Consider the following 12,992-nt stretch of genomic DNA (forward strand, 5'->3'; position numbering starts at 1 on the left):
TTAATGAATCCGACTAAGAACCATGAGATTGCAGGTTTGATCCCTGGCCTTGCTCAGTGGGTAAGAATCCAGCATTGCCATGAGCCATGGTGTAGGTTGCAGATGCAGCTCGGATCCCACATTGCTGTGGCTGTGGTGTAAGCCAGCGGCTACAGCTCCAATTAGACCCCTAGCCTGGAAACCTCCATATGCCACGGGAGTGGCCCTAGAAAAGACACACACAAAAAAAACTTAAATATAAATATACCATATGAGCCACCAATCCCACTCCTGGACATATATCCAGACAAATCTATAAGTCAAAAATATAGATGCACCACTGTGTCCATTGCAGTACTATTCACAATAGCCAAGACATGGAAACAAGTTAAATGTAAATTGAGAGATGAGTGGATTAATAAGAAGTGGTGCATATATACAATGAAATACTACTCAGCCATAAAGAATGAAATAATGGCATTTGCAGCAGCATGAATCCACCTAGAGATTCTCATACTAAGTGAAGTAAGTCAGAAATAGACAAATACCATATGATATCACTTATGTGTGGAATGTAAAACATGGCACAAATGAACCTACCTCCAAAACAGAAACAGACTCATAGAGAACAAACAGACTTGTGGTTGCCAAGAAGTAGAGGAGAGGGGGTGGAATGGATGAGGAGTTTGGGGTTAATAGATTCAAACTATTATATTTAGGATGGATAAGCAATGAGGTCCTACTGTACAGCACAGGGAACTCTACACAATTTCTTGGGATAGAACATGATGGAAGATAATTTTGATAAAAAATGTATGTGTGTGTGTGACTGGGTCACTATGCTCTACAGCAAAGATTGGCATAACAGTGTAAATCAACTGTACTTTAATAAAAACATTCAAAAAGAAAAAAGCATCTTTGAATTTGATAAATATGCTTCTTTTCAAGTTAAAATTTACACTAGAAAATTATTGGTTTCAATATAATTACAACAAATATGAATTATTTCTGTATACAGAGCACAATTATTGAACATAAATAATAGAAATCAGTTTTTAATATATACTCAAAGTTTAAAAAATCACTACCGACACAACACTCACTTCAGAACTGAAGGCGTACACAGACTGAATGTGATGGAATGGAAAATGGTATTCCATGTACTTAGAAATGTAAAGAAAGCTATGGTACTCTTAATGGGGATGAAGATTTATGCAACCACTCTAGAAAACATTATGAATATTTCTTTGAAAATGAAAAATAGAACTTCTCTGAAGTCCAGCAATTTCACTTCTGATTATCTACTCAAAGGAAACAAACACTAATTCAAAAAGATATGTACTCCTATGTTCACTGAAGTAATTTTTACTATAGACATGATATTGAAGCAACCTAAGTGTCCATCAATAAATGAATAAAGAAGATGTGGTGTGTGTATGTATGGAATATTACCCAGCCAAAAGTATCAGTAAAATTTTGCATTTGTGACAACATGGATGGACCTGGAAATTATTAAGCAGAGTGAAATAAGTCAAAGTAAAATACCATATGATTGTACTTATAGGTGGAATCTAAGACACAAAACAAGCAAACAAGCATAACAAAACAAAAAGACTTATATATAAAGAGAACAAATTGGTTATTGCCAAAGGGAATGGCTATGGGAGATGAGGTGAAGTTATGGAGATTAAGAGGTGCAAACTTCCAGTTATAAAATAAATGTCACAGGGATGTAATGTACAACATAGGAAAGAGTCAATAATAATTGTAATAAGTTGTATGGTGACAGATGGTAACTAAACTTATTGTGGTGATTATTTTATAATGTAAAAATGTAGAATCATGTAGTACCCTTGAAACTAATATAATACTGTAACTCATTATACTTCAATAAAATGAGAAAAAAAATCTCACCAGCAATAAAGAAAAAAATTAAAAAGCAATATAAATAAATAAATAAAAACATAAGACTTTTTAAAAAAACCTGGAGGACTCACTACCTGATATCAATCCTTATTATAAAGCTGCAGTAAGCAATATAGTGAAAGTAAATTAATGGTGAAAGTAAGTCAGTGGGACAGATTAGAGAGTTTAGAAATAGACCCACATATATATAGTCAATTGATTTTTTATAAAGACGTAAAGGCTATTTAAGGGGGAAAAAAGTGAATCTCTTAACACAAGTTGCTGGAATAATTAGAAATCCATATCCAAAGAAAAAAAACTAAATAAAGGAACCTTGACCCTTAACTCTTACCTTACACAATAAACAAAAGTGCAAAATCTACATCTATGACTTTAACAAGAAAAATAAGGAAAATTATTTGGGCTAAGGAAAGCCAATATATTATAATAGTTGTAAACGGAAAGTAACCATTAAAAATTGTATAATTTTTTAAAATTAAAAATAAAAACAAAACAAAAAGATCTTTAATTAAAATTAAATTAAAATTGAATGAATAGCTCAGAATTTGATGGGAATTTTAAATAAAATAGTGTATAGGATTGTCTAATAGAATACTTGATACTCAGTAAAATGCTGGAGTTTTTAAAAATTTTAAATAAAAAATAAAATATAGTACTATTCAAAATAAAATTCTGTTTAATAAATAAATAAAATGCTGTGTAAAGGAGAGAAAAGTTAATCATAAATGAATGCAAATAATATATATATATATATATTTTTTTTTTTTTTTTTGTCCTTTTGCCATTTCTTGGGCCACTCCAGAGGCATATGGAGGTTCCCAGGTTAGGGGTCTAATCGGAGCTGTAGCTGCCAGCCCATGCCTGAACCACAGCTACACAGGATCTGAGCCGCGTCTGCGACCTACACCACAGCCCTCGGCAATGCCAGATCGTCAACCCACTGAGCAAGGGCAGGGATCGAACCCGCAACCTCATGGTTCCTAGCTGGGTTCGCCAACCACTGCGCCACGACGGGAACTCCCAATAATATATTTTTAAGAAGGTTCTGTCTTAAGAAACAACATGTGTTAGTTGTTTCATTATTGAATTAATACTGTGTTTCTGTGTTTATTTTCTCCAGCAGCAAAGAGAAGCTTCTGATTCTATACTGATTGAGTGGTAAGGAGGATATATATATATACATAAGTAAATTCCAATTATTTCAAACTGGGCAATTTACCCTTACTAATACCTGTGAAGACATTTTTGAACATAGGTATTTTTAGACACAAACCAAAAGCTGTTTTGTTCACATATATTTCATTTTTGTATTTTTTGAATATTTTTAGTTTGCTTCCAATTTTATTATTATCATTTGATTTTGTCATGTATAAATTTAGATTCTAATGCATAGTTACAGTTATCTGTAGTAATAGTGTCAAATTCATAGTTTACAGGTTTGTAAAATCTTTGAATTAAAGTATAATTTACTCTTGCCTTTAAAAATAAATAAATGGAAATAAAAGCTCACTAACAAAAAAACAAAATTACCTAATTTTTAAAAAGTGTATGATATTTGAAAAAACACTTCACCGTAAAAGAGATATTGGTTGCAAATATGCACAGGGATAGATGTACAATGTCATTAACCATTAGAGAAATGTAAATTAAAACCACATACCTACGAGAATAACTAAATTATTTTAAAAAAGAAAGAAAGAAAACTTAACCACATCAAGTGTTAGCAAGGATTTAGTAAAACTAGAAGTCATACACACACTGCTGGTTAGAATGTAAATTGATACAACTACTTTGGAAAACAATTTGGCAGCTTCTTCAAATTAAAGATAGAACTATCTTTATATGATCCAGTCATTCTTAGTAATTTAACCAAGAGAAATGTAAACATATGTCCAACCTAATATTTATATACACATATAGCAGCTTTAGTTGCAAAACTGGAAATAACCCAAAGGTTCATCAAAAGGTAAATGAATAAATATATTCTAGTAGATCCGTACAGTGGAATAATATACAACAGTGGTCGAGAAGGCAAAAGAAAAAATGTTCTAGGGGTCAGAAGATCTGTGTTCCAGGTCTAGCTCTACCAGTGTGGAGTTTTATGAGATAAAACTAAGCCACATAATATTTCAGGGCTTCAGTATTCTCATTTAGGCAACGGGGGAAATAATATACATCTTTGTAATTTAATTTGTTAGTTCTAAAACACAAATGAGATAAATACATGGAATTTTTGCTAAACTAAGTTTTGTAATATATTTTACTCACTTTTAAACTTCTTTTTGTGATTGAATCTATGAAAATACATTATCTGAAATTTTAATTTCTTCTAATGTTTTACATATGAAAGAAGGTTATAGCCTGAGAGCTTTTTTAAGTGCTAAATAATAATTGATCATTTGACATTTTTGGAAAGTGGATTTGTGTTTGATAAGAAGTGGCAACTTTGTCACAACTCCATACTTTTTAGCACATCAACAATATTTATGGCTTTACTGTGGTTTCATGAGCTCCGTGCTTGCTCAACTTTCCTGCCAGTAGCTCCTCCCTCCAGGTTCTCCCTCCACAGCTGTGCAGCCTATGATCTCTGTTTTTTGGGGGAGGCAAGATCAAGATGGTGGTGGAGTAAGATGTGGTTCTTACCTTCTCCCAGAAACACACATGCAAAAAACCATCAACATGTGGAATGATTCATACAGAACATCTACTTAATGCTGGCAGAAGACTTTAAACCTCCAAAAATCACACACAAAAAACCCTCCAAAATAACTGGGTAGAATAAAAGGAGAAAAAAATATATATAGAGAGAAAGGAATCAGGACAGGACTGGAACTCCTGAGAGGGAGCTGTGAAAGAGGAAAGGAATTCATACACTGGGAAGCCACCTAAATGATGGCAGCTCAGTCAATATGGAGGTACTTCAAAGACTCGAGAAAAGTGCAGCAGCTGGATTGAGGAGGGAAAAGCAGAGAGAGATCCAAACAGACCACTGGTACCACTCCTGGCACAACACATCCTGAGATGCTTGGATGGGGGCTGGGCTCTGAGACACAGGTTCCAGGGGTCGGGTCCAGGATGAAGCCAAGGGTTGGCTGTGTGGAAATAGCTTGAGGGGCTAGGGAGTGGTGTGCCAGGGACTGGGGAGAGGAGTGCTACAACCCAGGGAAACTGGGATGAGGTCAAAGCCCACAGGAGAAGCAAGGCACCATTGTTGGGGAGGTAAAAAGGAGGGGTGAACTGCCATGGGAATATTTTCCTCTGTGCAAGCCTGGATTCTCAGAGGACAGGGATACTGGCAGCAAGGTGTCTCATGTATGGGATAAGGATGATGGGGTGCCTCTTGCATGGTCTACAGGCAGTAAGGGCAAACCACTGCAGTCATTTCAGACTCGAGAGGTGGGTGTGGCCTGCCACCACTAAGGGTCCATGAACAGGCACCACCTGTGGCCCAAGTCACCTCAGAGGTTGGCACAGAGGAGGACACTGAAACTGAGCAAACACATTGTTGCTCTCACTCCCATGGGAACAAACACATCTGGCATCCTGCCACTGACAAATGCTCCGGTGCCACCTAAACTTCCTTGAATTTCATTGCCATTTCTAGGGCCCAGCAACTAGTAGCAGCCTGTGCCACCTTCCCTCTATTTCTTGCCACTGTTGGGGGCCCAGCAACCAGGCACAGGCTACTAGCCTTGTTCACTGCCTCCATCTCCCCGAAAGCACACAGAGCATGCTATCAAGACAATAACAGCCTGATACACTGAGGAAAGGTATAGCAAGCATCCAAACCCTCAAGCCAAAAGTAAACAGTAAGCCTCACAAATTACTTGGGGTTATATCACATATAATAGCCCCAAAGACTACAGTAGTTATTTCTCCTAAACTCATAGAATAAGAGAAATATAAGCAAAAAGAAGAAGTTTATGAACCATTCTAAGTTAGAAGAACAGGAGAAATAACCCTGAGGATGCAAATGATGAAACAGACCTCTGTAGTCTAACAGACACTGAGTTCAAAAAGGGAACAGTGGAAATTCTGAAGGAATTAAGTGTGCATATGAAGAGTAAACCAGATTACTTGAGAAACGGAATAGAAAATATAATGAGGAGCCAAGAAAAATTAGAAAACTTATTTGCAGAGATGCAAGGTGAGTTAAAGGCAACGAAGAGCACAAAGAATAATGCAGAGAAATGAATTTGTGACTTGGAAGCTAGAATATAGTAAATCACAAAATCAGGACAGCAGACAGAAAAAAAAGGAAAAACATGAAAGCAATATGAGATCTATGGGATAATGTAAAGTGGGCCAAACTATGCATAAAAGCCGGCCAATCCATATAATCCAGAAGAAGAAAAAGAAAAGGGGATTGATTTTTCTTTTGTTAATGTGGTGTATGGTGTTGATTGATTTGCGTATGTTGAACCATCCTTGTGAACCTTGGATGAATCCCACCTGGTCATGGTGTACGATCTTTTTGATATGTTGTTGGATTCAGTTGGCTAAAATTTTGTTGAGAATTTTCGCATCTATATTCATAAAAGATATTGGCCAATAGTTTTCTTTTTTGGTGGTATCTTTGTCTGGTTTTCGAATTAGGGTGATGGTAGAAAATGTCTTTGGGAGTGTTTCTTCTTCAACATTTTGAAAAAGTTTAAGGAGGGTGGGCTCCAGTTCCTCCTTCTATGTTTGGTAGAATTCGCCTGTGAAGCCATCTGGTCTTGGACTCTTATTTGTATGGAGTGATTTTATGACATTGAATTTCATTTTTGGTGATTGGTCTCTTCTGTTGATCTATTTCTTCTTGATTCAGTTTTGGCAGGCTTTAAGACTCTAGAAAGTTGTCCATTTCTTCCAGATTGTCAAATTTGTTGTCATACAAATGTCCATAGTATTCTCTTATGGTTTCTGTATTTCTGCAGTATCCATCATGATTTCTCCTTTTTCTCATTTGTTATTTTGTTTATTTGGGTTCTTTTTCTCCTCTTCTCGTGAGTATAGCCAGAGGTTTGTCAATTTTGTTTACCTTTTCAAGGAACCACCTCTTGGTTTGATTGATTTTTTCTATTATTTTTTGAATCTATATTTTATTGATTTCCTCTTTGATCTTTATGATTTCATGCCTTCTGCTGACTTTAGGGTTTTTTGTTGTTCTTCTTTTTCTAATTCATTTAGGTGGTGGGTTAAGTTGTCATTTGAGATCTTCTTTTCTGAGCAAGGCCTGTATTGATATGAACTTCCCTCTGAGCAATGCTTTTGCAGCATCACCTAGATTATGAGAAGTTGTGTCTTCATTACCATTTGTCTTGAGGTATTTTTTAATTTCCTTCTTGATTTCCTCATTGACCCATTGGTTTTTTGGTAGCATGTTGTTTAGTCTCCTTGTAGTAGGTTTTTTCTCATTTCTTTTCATGTGGTTGATTTCTAGATTCATGGCACTGTGGTCAGAGAAGATACTTTAAATAATTTCTATACTCATAAATTTGTTAGAGTTAGCTATGTGCCCCATTATGTGACCAATTCATGAGAATGCACACCTGAGAAAATGTGTATTCTGATTTTTTTGTATGTAATGTCCTGAAAATTACAATTAAGTCAAAAGCATGATCATCTCAATAAATGCAAGAAAGGCATTTGACAAAGTCCAACATCCGTTAGTGACCAAAACTCTCCAAAGTGGGTAAAAAGGGACCATTCTTTAACATAATCAAAGCCATTTATGACAAACCCTCAGCAAATATAATACTCAATGCAGAAAAAACTAAAAGCCTTCCCTCCAAAATCTGGAACAAGACAAGGATGCCAAATCTCACCACTGCTATTCAACATAGTATTGTAAGTCCACAACAATCAGAAAAACAAAAGAAATAAAAGGCATACAAAGAGGAAGAGAACACGTAAAACAGTCCCTGTATGGAGATGACATGACACTATAAATAGAAAACTCTAAGGACTCAATCAAAAAATTACTTGAACTGATCAAAAAATTCAGCAAAGTAGCAGGATATAAGATTAACATTCAGAAATCAGTTGTGTTTCTGTATACTCTCAATGCAACTTTAGAAAAGGAATACAAAATCACAATATCTCCTAAAATTGCACACAAAAAATCAAATACCTGGGAATACACCTGACCAAGGAGGCAAAGGACCTATGTACCAAGAACTGTAAAACATTAATCAAGGAAATTAAAGAAGATGTAAAGAAATGGAAATATATTCCGTGTTCCTAGATTGGAAAAATTAATTTCATAAAAATGAGCACATGACCCAAAACAATCTACAGATTCAATGCAATCCCTATTAAATTACCCACTACATTTTTCACAGAACTAGAACAAACAATCCAAACATTTATATGGAACCACAAAAGACCCAGAATTGCCAAAGCAGTTCTGAGGAACAAAAAAACATGCAGGAGGAATAACTCTCCCAGACCTCAAGCAATATTACAGAGCCACAGTCAGCAAGAAAGTGTGGTACTGGTACCAAAACAGACATACAGACCAATTGAAGAGAATAGAGAACCCAGAAATAAACTCTGACACCTACAGTCAATTAATCTTTGAAGGAGTCAAGAACATAAAATTGGGAAAAGACAGTCTTTTCAGCAAGTATTGCTGGGAAACCTGGACAGCTGCATGCAAAGCAATGAAACTAGAACACACCCTCACACCATGCACAAAAATAAACTTCAAATGGCTGAAAGACTTAAATATAAGACAAGATATAATCAAACTCCTAGAAGAGAACATAGGCAAAACATTCTCCGACATCAATCTCATGGATATTTTCTCAGGTCAGTCTCCCAAAGCAACAGAAATAAGAGCAAAAATAAACCAGTGGTTCCTAATCAAACTGACAAGCTTTGCACAGCAAAGGAAACCAACAAGAAGACAAAAAGACAACTTATATAATGGGAGAAAATAGTTTCAATATAGTATAATTGACGGAATCGTGGCCTAAAACTTTCCAAATCTAAAGGAAACAGATGTCAAGATACAGAAAGCACAGAGAGCCCTAAACATGTCGATCCCACACAGGTCCAGATCAAGACGTATTATAATGAAAATGGAAATAGTTAAAGATAAAAAGCTGATTCTAAAGGCAGCAAGAGAAAAACCAAGTTAATTACAGTTATAACCCCCATAAGGCTATCAGTTATTTTCTCTACAGAAACACTGAATACCAGAGAGAGTGGCAAGATATATTCAGGTTCCAAAAGGGAGAATTTATCAGCCTAGAAAACTCTACCCAGCAAGAATATCATTTAAAATTGAAGGAGAAATAAAGAATTTCTCTAACAAACAAAAAACTAAAAGAGTACAACAATACTAAATCCATTCTATAAGATATACTGAAAAGGATCCTGAAAATAAAAAAAAATAGGATGGAGAAATTCACTTAAATAGGCCAGTATAAATATCTAAAAGAAAAAAAGTCTATTGTAAAAGTTATGATAAACACAAGGAACAGCAAAAGGATAAACTTGAAGATGTTAAGAAAGGACTTCAAAATCATATTATGTGGGAAAGGAAAGTAAGAAAATCTAGGTTCTTTTTTCTTTAGATTGCGTTTGAGCCTATATGACTATCAGGCTAAAGCAGGCAGATGTAGGAAGGGATTAACATAATTGAAATCAAGGCAAGCACAAATCAAAACCAAACATTACATTCACGAAAACTAGATAGAAAAGGACACAAGCATAAAATAAAAGGAAATCATCCAACCAAAAAAAAAGAAAAGAGAAGAAAAGAACAAAGGATGGGAATGCCTGTTGTGGCACAGTGGAAATCAATCTGACCAGGAACCATGAGGTTGTGGGTTTGATCCCTGGCCTCTCTCAGTGGACTAAGGTTCTGGTGTTGAAGTGATCTGTGGTGTAGATTGCAAATTTGGCTTGGATCCTGCATTGCTGTGGCTGTGGAGTAGGCCAGAAGCCACAGCTGAGATTGGACCCCTAGCCTGGGAACCGCAATATGCCACAGGTGTGGCCCTACAAAGACAAAAAGACAACAATAAAAAAACAAAGAACCAAAGAGAAACATAATCAACTGGAAAACAAGGTTTAAAATAGCATTAAATATTTATTCAGCAATAATTACCTTAAATATCCATATACCAAATGCTCTAATCAAAAAACATAGAGTGGCAGGCTGGATTAAAAAAAAAACCTGTCCTTCTGAAATTATTCCAAAAAATTGCAGAGGAAGAAATGCTCCCAAACTCATTCTATGAAGCCACCATCACCCTCATACCAAAACCAGACAAAGATACCACAAAAAAAGAAAATTACAGGCCAATTTCACTGATGAACATAGATGCAAAAATCCTCAACAAAATACTAGCAAACCTCACCCAACAATACATTAAAAGGGTTGTACATAATGATCATCCCAGGGATGCAAGTGTTCTTCACTATCCACAAATCAATCAGTGTGATACACCACATTAACAAACTGAAGAATAAAAAACATATGATCCTCTCAATAGACACAGAAAAAGCCTTTGACAAAATCCAATACTCATTTGTGATAAAAACCCTTCAGAAAGTGTGCCTACCTCAACCTCAACGTAATAAAGGCCATATAAGACAAATTCACAGCTAACATCATTCTCAATGATGAACAGCTGAAAGAATTCCCACTGAGATCAGGAATAAGACAAGGATGTTCACTCAAACCACTACTATTCAACATAGTTTTGGAAGTCCTAGCTACAGCAATCAGAGAAGTAAAAGAAATAAAAGGAATCCAAATTGGAAAGGAAGAAGTAAAACTATCACTACTTGCAGATGACATGATACTATACCTAGAGAATCCTAAAATCTCTACCAGAAAACTGAGCTCATCCATGAATTTGGCAAAGTCACAGGATACAAAACTAATACACAGAAATCAACAGCATTTGATCAGAAAGAGAAATTAGGGAGGCAGTTCCATTTCCCATCGCATCCAAAAGAATAAAATACCTAGTATTAAACATACCTAAAGAGACAAAAGACCTGTACTCTGAAAACTATAATAAGACACTGATGAAAGAAATCAAAGACGACACAAATAGATAGAAAGACATACCATGCTTGTGGATTGGAAGAGTCAATATTATCACAATGATAATACTACCCAAGGCAATCTACAGATTCAATGCTATCCCTATCAAATTACCAAGGACATTTTTCACAGAACTTGAACAAAATATTTTCAAGTTTGTTTGGAAGCACAAAAGACCCAGAATAGCCAAAGACATCCTGAAAAAGAAAAATGGAGCTGGAAGAATCAGGCTCCCAGACTTCAGACTATACTACAAAGCAACAATCATCAAAACCATATGGTACTGGCACAAAGACAGAACTACAGATCAGTGGAACAGAATAGAAAGTCCAGAATTAAACCCACACACCTACAGCCAACTAATTTATAACAAAGGAGGCAAGAGTATACAATGGAGAAAAGACAGCCTGTTCATTAAGTGGTGCTGGGAAAACCAGACAGCCACATGGAAAAGAATGAAATTAGAACACTCCCTAACACCATACACAAAAATAAACTCAAAATGAGTTAAAGACCTAGATATAAGACCAGATACTATAAACCTCTTAAAGGAAAACATAGGCCAAACACTCTCTGACATAAATGACAGCAACGTCTTCTCAGATTCACCTCTTAGAGTAATGACAATAAAAACAAAAATAAACAAATGGGACTTAATTAAACTTAGTTTTCTGCACAGCAAAGAAAGCCTAAACTAAATGAAAAGAGAACCCACAGAATGGGAGAAAACATTTGCAAATGAAGTGACTGACAAGGGATTAATCGCCACAATTTATAAACACCTTCTGCAGCTCAATATCAAAAAAAAGAACAACCATATCAAAAAAAATGGGCAGAAATTCTAAACAGACGATTCTCTAAAGAAGACATATGGATGGCCAAAATTCACATGAAAAGATGTTTAACATCACTCATTATTAGAGAAATGCAAATCAAAACTACTATGAGGTAGCACCTTACACCAGCCAGAATGGCCATCATCAAAAAGTCTACAAACATTAAGTGCTAGAGAGGGTGTGGAGAAAAAGGAACCCTATTACACTGTTGGTGGGGCTGTAAATTGGTGTAACCACTGTGGAAAACAGTATGGAGTTTGCTCAGAAACCTGGGGCATCTATCCAGAGCAATCACAAAGACACATGTACTCCGATTTTCATTGCAGCACTATTTTCAATAGCCAAGACATGGAAACAACCTAAATGTCCATTGACAGAGGAGTGGATCAAGAAAATGTGGTACATATACACAATGGACTATTACTCAGCCTTTAAAAGGAATGAAATACCATAATTTTTAGCAACATGGATGGATTTAGGAATTATCATGCTAAGTGAAGTCAGTGAGACAATGAGACACCAACATCAAATGCTTTCACTGAGATGTGGAATCTGAAAAAAGGACTTCTTTGCAGAACAAATACTGAATCTCAGACTCTGAAAAACTTATGGTTTCCCAAGGAGAAAGTTTATGGGGTGGGGGAAGTACTGGGGCTGTGGGATGGAAATCCTATAAAATTGGATTTTGATGATCATTGTATAACTATAAATGTAGTAAATTCACTGAGTAATGAAAACAAAACAAAACAAAAAAACAAGAGTCTACAATATGCCACCTACAAGACAGTCACCTTAGGGCAAAAACACATAAATTGAATGTGAGGGGATGGAAAAAGTTATTTCAAGCGAATGGAAAGGACAGGAAAGCAGGAGTTGCAATACTCATATCAGACAAAATACACTTTAAAATGAAGGCTATAAAGAAAGACAAAGAAGGACACTATTTGATGAAGAAAGTATCCTCTTGAGAAGAGGATATTACAATCATCAATATATATGACCCTAATATAGGAGCACTCAAATACATACAACAAATATAAACAGACATAAAAGGAGACATTGATGGGAATACAATAATAGTAGAAGAGTTTAACACCACACTTACATCAACGGACAGATGCTCTAGACAGAAAATCAATAATGCCACAGACATCTTAAATGACACAATATAAAACAGACTTAATTGATATTTTCAGGATATA

At 35.6% G+C, this 12,992-nt stretch overlaps 1 protein-coding gene across 5 annotated transcripts in view; it reads left to right on the forward strand.

Moving 5' to 3' along the window:
• The window catches only part of ZC3H12B (zinc finger CCCH-type containing 12B), a 518,944-nt gene that overhangs the window by 334,033 nt on the left and 171,919 nt on the right, over positions 1–12,992 (forward strand). The window contains exon 3 of one of the 5 annotated variants that reach the window (XM_085007254.1): positions 3,026–3,063. The exons of 3 other annotated variants lie outside the window; for them this stretch is intronic. The gene's annotated coding sequence lies outside the window, so the exon portion shown is untranslated. The remainder of the gene's footprint in view (positions 1–3,025; positions 3,064–12,992) is intronic. One more of the 5 variants, XM_085007255.1, reaches the window with a different exon arrangement.

Source organism: Sus scrofa, chromosome X, assembly GCF_054392235.1.
Source record: "Sus scrofa isolate SSC_HxYL_T2T_F1_AM1 chromosome X, Sscrofa_HxYL_maternal_Yorkshire_Landrace_v2.0, whole genome shotgun sequence".
Classification (NCBI taxonomy): domain Eukaryota; kingdom Metazoa; phylum Chordata; class Mammalia; order Artiodactyla; family Suidae; genus Sus; species Sus scrofa.